Source organism: Solanum tuberosum, unplaced genomic scaffold, assembly GCF_000226075.1.
Source record: "Solanum tuberosum cultivar DM 1-3 516 R44 unplaced genomic scaffold, SolTub_3.0 scf00186, whole genome shotgun sequence".
Classification (NCBI taxonomy): Eukaryota; Viridiplantae; Streptophyta; class Magnoliopsida; order Solanales; family Solanaceae; genus Solanum; species Solanum tuberosum.
Genome location: NW_006239112.1, coordinates 831,093 through 842,268, shown reverse-complemented (window position 1 = coordinate 842,268; position 11,176 = coordinate 831,093).

The window sequence follows — 11,176 nt, the reverse complement described above, 5'->3', positions numbered from 1 at the left end:
CACGGCTTCGGTGCAAATGGTGGTGGAGGCGGCGGTAGAGGTGGTGATAAAGGAGGAGGTAGTGATGGAGTATCTGGTTTTGGCATTGGATACGGTGAGGGTCATTGATTGGGAGAAAACGACGGTGGTGGTTGCAATTGATTCCACCATTTTCTCAAATAACTATTTTTCATGTGTGTGCTATTTCACCAATGGTTCTTATTTAAATATTTTCCTTGTGCTAACTCTTTTATTATTAGATACATTGTCATAATGTTGACATGATGTAATTCTACTCATGTCTTAACAAATTCAACTATTTATAGTAATGAATATTTTTTAATTCACTGATGATCAAGAACGACCATGATTCAAACGATAAAATTATAATTTCAAAATAGGGATCGAGGGAGATCGGGGTTAGGCCTTACCGTAGCCTACAACAACAAAATGGATAACAAATTCATTCATCTATAACAGGAAGCACATAAAACACACAAGTATACAACGATCCTATGCCTAAACAACCACACCTTCAATTCATTGACAAAAATATTGTCCTTTTTATATATCTAACTGACACTAGGTAAAAAATATTGTAGAAATTAAAAAGTTGTCAAAAGATAAAAAAGAAATGCATTTTTTAAAAACAGACTAGTTTTAATCTCCTTCAATAATTTAAAATATTATTATAAAATTTCAAAGAAATAAAAATGAAAAGGCACCCAACGAAGAAAAACAAAAATAATAATTGTGAAGGCCTCTTGAAAACAGTGTTGCTATTTCAAATTTTTGCACAGTTGCCTCATTTCACATTTATGCCCCCTAACTTTGGGTGTACATGAGTAGACACTTAAACTTATATAAAGTTGAACATGTAGATATAAGAGTCCTTGGTGGCAAAATATACCTATGACACCACATAAGACACAAATCTCCAAGTAGGATTTCACATAAGACGTGTGTGTCTATTTGTTTAACTTTATACAAGTTTATGTGTCTACTTGTACACACTCAAATTTAAAGGACATAAATATGAAATGAGGTCAAATTAAAGGGTATATTGAAAGGAAAAATCTTTCAGAAAAACTTAATTTCTTCTAATTTTTAAGAATCATACAACTGAAAGGTGACATTTTTTATGTTTCATGTAAGAAAGAAAGTGCAAAATGTTGCCTAAGGAATCATTATTTTGTTTAGGCATAATACATTAATGTTCTCTTTAACATGACTTTATCTGGAACCAAAACCGTCCAACTTTGGGTGTGCACAAGTAGGTACTTAAACTTGTATAGAGTTGAACAAGAAGATACACATTTCCTCCCTGGTGTTATACATGGAAATTCACGTCCAATGCGGTACGCTACATGTATTATGTCACGTACGACGCATGTATCGTTTTTCCAGCTTCTTCAAAATTTAAAAGTGTATACTTTGTGCACACAAAAAGTTGGAGGGCATAGATGCAAACTAAAGGCCTGTTAAATGGCATATTTATGTATTATGCCTTTTATTTATATAGGGATAAGTCACAAGTACCCCCCTCTAACGACCTGTTCCCATCGTTATAGAAATGCCAACGGGGGGAAATTTGGGGTCGGAAAACTTTTGCGTAGTATTTGGATTTTCCCAACATAGTCCGGTTTTGGAATAAATTGGAGTCCTTGAGGTGTAGGTAAATCTAGTAACAATCGGTGAAGTAATTATGATTTTGATTGCATGAGTGGTTAGATAACTAGTTAAGGAATCCATACGACTTTACAGAATCGAATTCGGGAGAGTAGAACTCCAAGAATCGATTTTAACGTAAAGGGTATTTTTCTGATCGTCGTGGGTTAGAGGTGAGTTACGAAATGGGAATTTTGGAATTCTTGAAATAACTATTTGTTTGTTTTGGCCGTTTTGGCGGGGGTTTTTGCCGCTCTAGCGTCACCGCTCTGGCAGGGTGGTGGCCGTTGTGGTGGGCCCAACGCAAATTAAAGTCGTTAATAATACCCTAAACGACCTCATTATGCACTTTTTGACTTTTCAAGCTAAAGAATGACTCCCATGCGACTCATACTCATTTTTCACCATTCTTGAGGTTCAAGTTAAGCTTTTCACTCCCTGATTCCGTTTTTCGATCCATAGAACCTAATAGAATGGGTAAATATTGATGGGGGAAGGTTTTGTTATAGATTTTATGGTGGAAACAACCCTAATTTGGATAATTCGGATCATGGGTTTGATCTAGGGTTCATAGAATTGTTAAAGTTTCGGGTAATTAGCTATTATTTGTTGATTCTAGTGTTGTATTGATTCTTTGTAGACCAAGAACAAGCGGAACGAATCCGGAAAGGGAAGGATCAAGTTTCTTAGGGTTTCAAGTTGCTTTCAAGGTAGGTGATGGTTGTGATTCTATGATTGTGTGATGTATGCTCGTTCTTGCTTCATTATGATACTTGTATATGTATGAATGTTGTCATGTTGATCACACTTGTTGTAAATGAGATAGAGAATCTATGAATGCCATGAAATCAGTATTTAAATGAATGATCTTGATGATATACTTATTATTGTGATTGTGGTGTGTGAATGGGATCGGTTGCAACGTTCCGGCATAACTAACTTGGATCGGTTGCCACATTCCGGCATAAAATGGGATCAGTTGCCATATTCTGGCATAAATATGGATCGGTTGCCACGTTCCGGCATGCTAACTATTTGGGTTTGGGTTCCATGAGAGGACCAATGATTTGCTATAAAATGTGAAGTTGCTCGTTGTTCATAAATGTTGATAATGTTGTATATGTTGATATATATGCATGTGATTATAATGTTGTTTGACTTGTTTATGTTGCACTAGTGGGATAGCCGCGTGACCCTACCAGTACACTGTGGTTGTGTACTGATACTGCCCTTGCTCTTAGTTTTGTTGAGTATAGGGCGTCTTCAAGCGGCTACTGACAGACCTCACTTAGAAGATCGGTGATCATTGCTTCGAATTCAAGGGTGAGCTAATTCTTCCGAGCTGCCATGGAATTCTCTTTCGGCTATGTCCACCATTTCTGGACTTAGACATTTGTTTTAGCTAGTTGATTAGTTTATTAGTTGGGGTTGTATCCCTTTTTTGTTTAGACTTGGTTCATTGATAGATAATTTGGTACATTGACTTTCAGGTTCTAGGTTATTCTTCCGCATTATTAGTTATTAATGCTAGAATTTTGTTAGAGTTTATGGGAACTTTCTTTTTATTTCCATAGTGTTTGATTTAAATGCCTTAGTTTTTAGATTATTTGCTTGGTTTGGGTTGTAGTAGTGGTTCTCCCACCAGAGTGTTAGTGTGGGTGCCAATCACGACAGTTTGGGTCGTGACAAAGTTGGTATCAGAGCCTAGGTTCATTGATCTTGATGTAACGAAATGAGTCTAATAGAGTCTCGCGGAACGATATGTGTACGCCTTTACTTTTCTTCGATAGACTATAGGACTTTAGGAAATCTCTATATTTTCTCTTGTCTCCTTTCGTTCTATGACTTGATTACAATTGGTATCTACCGATTCAAATTGGTATCTAACCTCCTTCACTCTTCTGTTCGCAGATGGTTAATATTAGATTTAACGGCGTTAGTCCCGTAGCTTCTGTCAATGCTCCAGCTAAGGAATCTGCAGCGAGAGGTCGCGGTCGAAGCATGGGTAGAGGAAGAGCTAGGGGTAGAGGTCGTGGGAGAGTAGCGCCTGCTGTGAATGAGGTACCGATTGATAATGCTCCTATGAATAAGAACCCTCATGCGCATCATAAAGAGATTGAAGAGGAAAACGTGGATGTTAAGAATGTTGAGGAGATTGGACAAGAGGAAGATGTGCCAACTGAGACTGCATGTATTCCTCACATCGAACCGGTGTTAGCTCAACAGATCATGTCATTTTTAAAGGGATTGTCTAGTCCATGAATGCTTCCGTCTGTTCAAATAACTCAAGCTCCCGCTAATACCCCTTGCTAGCACTCCCAAGACGGGTGGAATGGGAGGTAATGATGTTTTCTTTTGTCCTTTGTTGGGTTCTGTGATGACAGGAAATGAGCATCACATGTTGACTAAGTTTCTGAAGCTTAAGCCTCCGGTATTTCTTGGTTCTGAGACTAAAGATGCTTATGAGTTTATCTTAGAATGTTATGAGAAGCTGCATAAATTGGGTATTGTTCACCAACATAGGGTTGAGTTCGTGTCTTTCCAACTTCAAGGTGAGGTCAAGCAGTGGTGGAAAGCTTATATGGAGTGCATATCTTCTACTATACCTCCACTTACTTGGACCCAATTTTATGCTCTGTTCCTAGAACAGTATTTGCCTAGAACTTTGAGGGATCGCAAGAAGGATGAGTTTATGGCTTTGGAGCAAGGTGGTATGATTGTGGCTGCTTATGAGGCCAAGTTCCATGCTTTGTCTAGATATGCTACACAGTTGGTTACTACTGAGGAGGAGAGATCCGGTTATTTATTAGAGGTTTGAATTCTGAGTTGCAAGTATTATCTGTTCATATTACTTCTGCAAGGAGGAGTTTTAATGAGGTGCCAAACTATGTTAAAAAAGTGGAGGGGGTGAGGCCTGACGGTCAAGCTAAGGCGTGGGCAAAAAGGGCCAAGAACTCGAGTAACTTTCAAGGTTGTTATTCCAAGGGGTCTGGAAGGCCAACACCTGCAGCCAAGCCAATTCAGTTTTCTATGCCCGCCTCTATAGGTAGTTTCTCGGAAACTCCATCTCATAGTTTTCAGGATAGCTAGGGAGTCGCGCCTTCGACGAATGACATACCATCTTTTGATCGTACTTGTTACAACTGTGGAGAACCTGGGCATATTAGGAGAGATTGTCCCCATCCGCGTGCATTAGATGTCGTGCAGCAGTCGTCTAGAGTAATGGTACCCGCGGGGAATGGTAATAATGGTAGAGGACGTCCACAAGGTGGGCGAGGAGGTAATCAGCGAGGCCGTGGAGGTAGAGGAAATGGTAATGGTAATGGAGGTAGGGGTAACGTGCAACCAAGCAGGGAAGTGACTCATCATGATGATAGAGCTCAGTGTTATGCTTTTCCGAGCAATAATGATGTGGAAGCGTCTGATGTGGTTATCACATGTACTATTCTTGTCTGTGACCGAATGGCTAATGTGTTGTTTGATTAGGGTTCTACTTAATTCATATGTATCAGTGAGATTTGCCTCAAATTTTTATATGATTTGTGATATTCTTGATGCCCGTATTCATGTTTCTACCCTAGTTGGAGAGTCAGTCATAGTTACCCATGTCTATCGTGCTTGTCCTATTTTGTTTATGGGATTTCAAACTTGGGCTGATTTAGTGATTTTGGATATGATTGACTTTGACATAATCTTAGGCACGACTTGGTTGTCCCCCTATTATGTTGTGCTTAATTACAATACTAAGTTTGTAAATCTAGAAATTCCGAGAAGGGAAAAATTAGAGTGGGAAGGGGTGTACAAGCCTAAGCAAGCTAAGATTATATCCTCCATTCAGGCTAGTAAATTAGTAGAGCAGGGTTGTTTGGCTTATTTGGCTCATATTAGGGATGTTGAGATGGAGGCTCCATCCATTGGGTCTACTCCTGTGGTGTCTGAACTTAGTGAAGTGTTTCCTAATGACTTGCCTGGTATGCCTCCGGATAGAGACAAGTATCCTCAATTGTTCGTCGATTCATGTACTACTTCATTCCTTCCTTAGTCTATTTTCCTAATTTTTGTCTCTCGGAGACGAGTGATGGGTAAATTGGTATATATTGTAACGACCTGTTCACGTCGTAATAAAAATGCCAATGAGGGAAAATATGGGGCCAAAAAACTTTTTCGTAATATTTGATTTTCCCAACCTAGTTCAGATTTGGACGAAATCATAATCATTGAGGTGTAGGGAAATCTGGTAACAATCGGGTGAAATAATTATGATTTTGATTGCATGAGTGGTTAGATAACTCGTTAAGGAATCCATACGACTTTACAGAATCGAATTCGGGCGAGTAGAACTCTTTATATTGATCTTAGCGTAAATGATATTTTTCTGATCGTCCTGGGTTAGAGGTGAGTTGCGAAATGGGAATTTTGGAATTCTTGAAATAACTCTCTATTTCGTTTTGGCGACATATACTCATTTTTCACCATTCTTGAAGCTAAAGGTAAGCTTTTCACTCCCCGAATCCATTTTTCGATCCGTTGAACGTAATAGAATGGGTAAATATTAATGGAGGAAAGTTTTGTTATAGATTCTATGGTGGAATCATGGGTTTGATCTAGGGTTCATAGAATTGTTATAGTTTCGGGTAATTAGCGATTGTTTGTTAATTTCCGTGTTGTATTGATTGTTTGCAGACCAAGAACAAGCGGAACGAATCCAGAAAGGGAAGGATCAAGTTTCTTAGGGTTTCACGCTTGTTTCGAAGTAGGTGATGGTTGTGATTCTATGATTGTGTGATGTATGCTTGTTCTTGCTTCATTATGATACTTGTATATGTATGAATGTTGCAATGTTGATCACACTTGTTTTAAATGAGATAGATTATCTATGAATGCCAAGAAATTATGACGTAAATGTATGATCTTTATGATATACCTGTGATTGTGGTGTGTGAATGGCCGGCATAACTAACTTGGATCGGTTGCCATGTTTCGGCATAAATATGGGATCAGTTGCCACGTTCTGGCATGCTAACTGTTTGGGTTTGGGTTCCATGAGAGGACCGATGATTTGCTATAAAATGTGAAGTTGTTCGTTGTTTGTAAATATTGATAATATTGTATATGGTGATATATATGCATGTGATAATAATGTTGTTTGACTTGTTTATGTTGCACTAGTGGGATAGCCACGTGATCCTACCAGTACACTGTGGTTGTGTACAGATGCTGCACTTGCCCTTATTTTTGTTGAGTACAAGGCATCTTCAAGCGGCTACTGACAAACCTCACTCAGGAGATCAGTGATCATTGCTTCGAATTCAAGGGTGAGCCAATTTTTTCGGGCAGCCATGGAATTCTCTTTCGTCTATGTCCACCATTTCCGGACTTAGATATTTGTTTTAGCTAGTTGATTAGTTCATTAGTTGGGGTTGTATCCCTTTCTTGTGTAGACTTGGTTCATTGATAGATGTTTTGGTACATTGACTTTCAGGTTCTAGTTTATTCTTCCACATTGGTAGTTATTATTGTTAGACTTTTGTTAGAGTTTATGGGTACTCATTTTTATTTCCTTAGTGTTTGATCTAAATGCCATAGTTTTTAGATTATTTGCTTGGTTTGGGTTGTAGTAGTGGTTCTTCCATCGGAGTGTTAGTGTGGGTGCCAATCACGACGGTTTGGGTCGTGACACCCCCAATGTTATGATCAAAATTCTAGAGATTGACCTTAACTTAAACTAAGGTCCTATTACCCCTCTTAAACTAATTTTGTAATTTTCTACACCTTTTGGCTCAAGTGGCACACCCCGTGACTCCACGCAGTTGAGGCGTGTGTGATATATTTGGATATCACGTAAGCCAAAAAGGTGTACAAAATTACAAAAAAAGGATTCAGGGAGTAATCTAATCTTAGTTTAGTTAAGGTGTATCTCTGAGATTTCGTCGTAGTCTAGGTACTTGCACCTTATCCCATTTATATATATAGTTCAAAAATTCCAAGAAGAAAGCAAATTCATGATTTTTTAATTCTTTTTTTTCTATAATCCCCCCCCCCCCAACAAAACCACCACCCCAATAATCTTTTTTTTTCTTTATATATTTTAACTTAAAAATTGTGTTCACTAACTTTTATATATGTGTAACCGCATACTTTATCCGACTCACCATAATTAAGGCCACATAAGTTTAGTCAAGTCAGGATAAGAAGAAGGGTGTCCTCAAACATTCCACCTTCTACAAATAATAAATAAGTATTGACCAAATATTCAAATATTGTGATTATTTTTCTAACAAACTAAAGAGCTACCTTCTAAAAATAGTAAATAAGTATTTACCAAATATCCAAATACCGTAAAAAAAATTCTAAAAGAACCACCTTCTACAAATAATAAATAAGAATTGGCCAATTATCCAAATATCATGATTTTTTTTCTAAAAGAGCTAAAGTTATATATCAATTTTATCTTATCAGTTTCATCCTTATCTTTCTTAAAAATTACTTTCATCTTCTCAATTTAATTGTCTATATATAGTCCTCGATATTTCAATCCTCAAACCATGTTACTTCTCAACTATTATTCTTTAACTTTTCTTTACTTTTTTTGTTTCATACAAAGATTTTCTAATATCCATCTTCATATAAACATGACTTGTTCATATGAAATGAAAACTTGTCGAGATATAGTTCCTTATATGACACTAGTTTCAACAATTAATAGTGTTCAAATGGTGGTATGATGTCTTCTAACTATTTGTTTTCTTCTAATTGAGATTACTCTATCAGTAATTTGTTTTTTTTTACTTAAGTTGTTTGGAAATATTTTTGAAAAAAGGTTTATGAGATTTTATTTTTTAATTTGGGAAATAAGAGATGGCTTCTAATATAGCACCAAAACTTTAACATATTTTCTCAATTTCAGAATGTTGTTGAAGCTTTAAAAGTACCCATAAAATTGACTGATGAGAGGAAGAAATGATCAATCTTTCGTAATGTTAGCTTTTGAATTAAACCTTCTAAAGACGAAGCTAATTGTTACACCATTTATAAACCACAAAAGGTTAGGACAGATCCTGCATATGAATCAATTAGTGATCCTCACCATCTTAATCGTAAATACAAGGAGATGCTATATGAATGGGTATCTGAAAGGAGACAACGTGAAAGTTGAGCATTTGATATGGTAAATACAATTTTTTTATGATGTATTTTTTTCATATGAATGTTGAAACTTACTAGTTTCCTCAAGTATATACTCAAATGCATTATGTATAGGAAAAATTACCTAAATACACATCTTATTTTTACCATAATCTCTGAAATTTTCTACCATTTGAATTTTTTTCAAAAGTCCCCTCTCGAATACATCACTCTCCTCTCGCTGATACATCCCTATCCCCCTCTCGGATACATCCCTCCCCTTTCCGATACATCTCTCACCTATGTATCTGGATGTCTAGATGATGTATTCGAAAGTCCAGTGATATATCCAGATGTCATATCTCCCTCCCTCTATGATATATCCCTCCCCTCTCTGATACATCCCTCACCTATGTATCCGGATGTCTAGTGATGTATCCGAAAGTCTATTGATGTATCCAAGATTCATAAATTTTAAGAATATTTTGTAATTTGAAAATGAGTAGGGATATAATGTAATTAACTCTTAACACTATGGGATTTAAGTAAATTATACATATATATATATATATATATTCATATATCGAGATATATGTGTTTATTGTTCAAAAGGAAGGTCTCAAAAATACCCACAATAGGTATGATATTTTACTTTCTTTACGTCATGCTTTGAAATTGGAATTTATTGAATACCAATTTTGTGAATCCTCCACTTAATTAGATAATCGCTCATTTTCTCTTCTTTTCTTTTCTTAAAAATATGTAAAATTTATTTTGTTAGTGTTAGGTGATAATCAAAATTGTTTTCTTGTTTCAAATTAGTATGAGATGAAGCTGTAACTATCTACCACATTCAAGACTTATGTAGAGTTCTATATTAATGTATGATTTTCTTTTTAATTATTCAAAAATTATCTAGCTTGTTCTTATCCTAGGGACCAATAAATCTCTAACGAAATGATAAATCAAGAAAATGAGAGCATGTGAATATAATTACTTTCTAATGTATTAATAATTATTATACATAAACTTAACAAAAATCTTATTGGATTGCAGTATTACACTCGTAAGAACAAAGTTCGCAAGTATCGATCAATTATGCAGGTAAGAAATTATACACACACTAAATTGTCCTTACTAAACCAAAGGTTGGGGTTGTTTAGAAATGCTCTAAGAAAAGAAAAGGATAATTTTCCATCCTGAAGAGGGATTTTGCAACAAAGAAACAGAAAAGCAACAATTTTGGCAGGAGGGAGGTCAAAAAGTTTCTCGGTGAAGCAAGGAACAACCTCATGAATAAGGATTTCAAACAAAAAAACAAGGTAAGTTTATGTTACACTAGCTATTATACAACTTTATTTTTTTTGTATTTTATGTATTTTTACAACTTTACTTTTTAAATGAAAGGATATTGGAATGTCAGAAGAAGAATCCTCCCAAATATCAAAAATAGAATCTTCAATCTTTGAGAGAAAGCCCGGAACAAAGGGCCAAATAAGAAAAATCACAGCAAAGGACAAATACAAGCAAGAATATTTTTTGAACAACCTAAATTGGTGTTGGCATCACAAGGTTCAAAAAATTGTGGGAGGTTTAATTGGAAATGACGACAGAGCTAGTAATGGTGCAAACAGTGGCATCAACGAAGGAGGGAGAGGCAGCGGAGACTATAATTTAGTTTTGTTAGTTGAAACTATTTGTGCCCTAAGTGTTTGATGATTTCTTGAAAAAAATCACTTTGAGTTTTGTTCTATCAGTAAGATTTGGGTTTTCTGGAAACAAGATCTTAATTGGTCTATTTTAGCTAGATTAGAGTAATTATGTTTGTTCGGATGGTTCTTACTATTATTTCATAAAGAAAAATGTTGTATCGTATTGCATTTTTTTAAGAGAAAAAAAGGTCTGATATACCCCTCAACTTTTTCATTTAGAGTTAATATACTCCTCGTTATTAAAGTCGCTTATATATACTCATACTACTATACATATGCTCACATATACCATTTTCCTCTAATGAAAGTGAATAATAATAAAAAATAGATTAATTAAAAAAAAAATCCATGTAGGAATAAATTTGATTCTTCTCACACGTATGTTATATGACTCCTTTGATTCAATGATGATTTGAATTTATTATTTTTGATGGTCAAATTTATTATCCACTAATTTTCTTGTAAAATTAATTATAGATGCCCCAAAGTTTAAAAACAAATACAAATACTAGATTAAAACCACATTACTTCTCAACTATTATTCTTGAGTTTTCTTTACTTTTTGTTTTTATTCCTTTGAGAGTATTCGAAAACATGATTGACGAGAAGAAGAAAAGATCAGTCTTTCGAATGTTAGCTTCCAAATTGAACCTTCTAAAGGTGAAGCTAACTGTTACACCATTTATAAACCA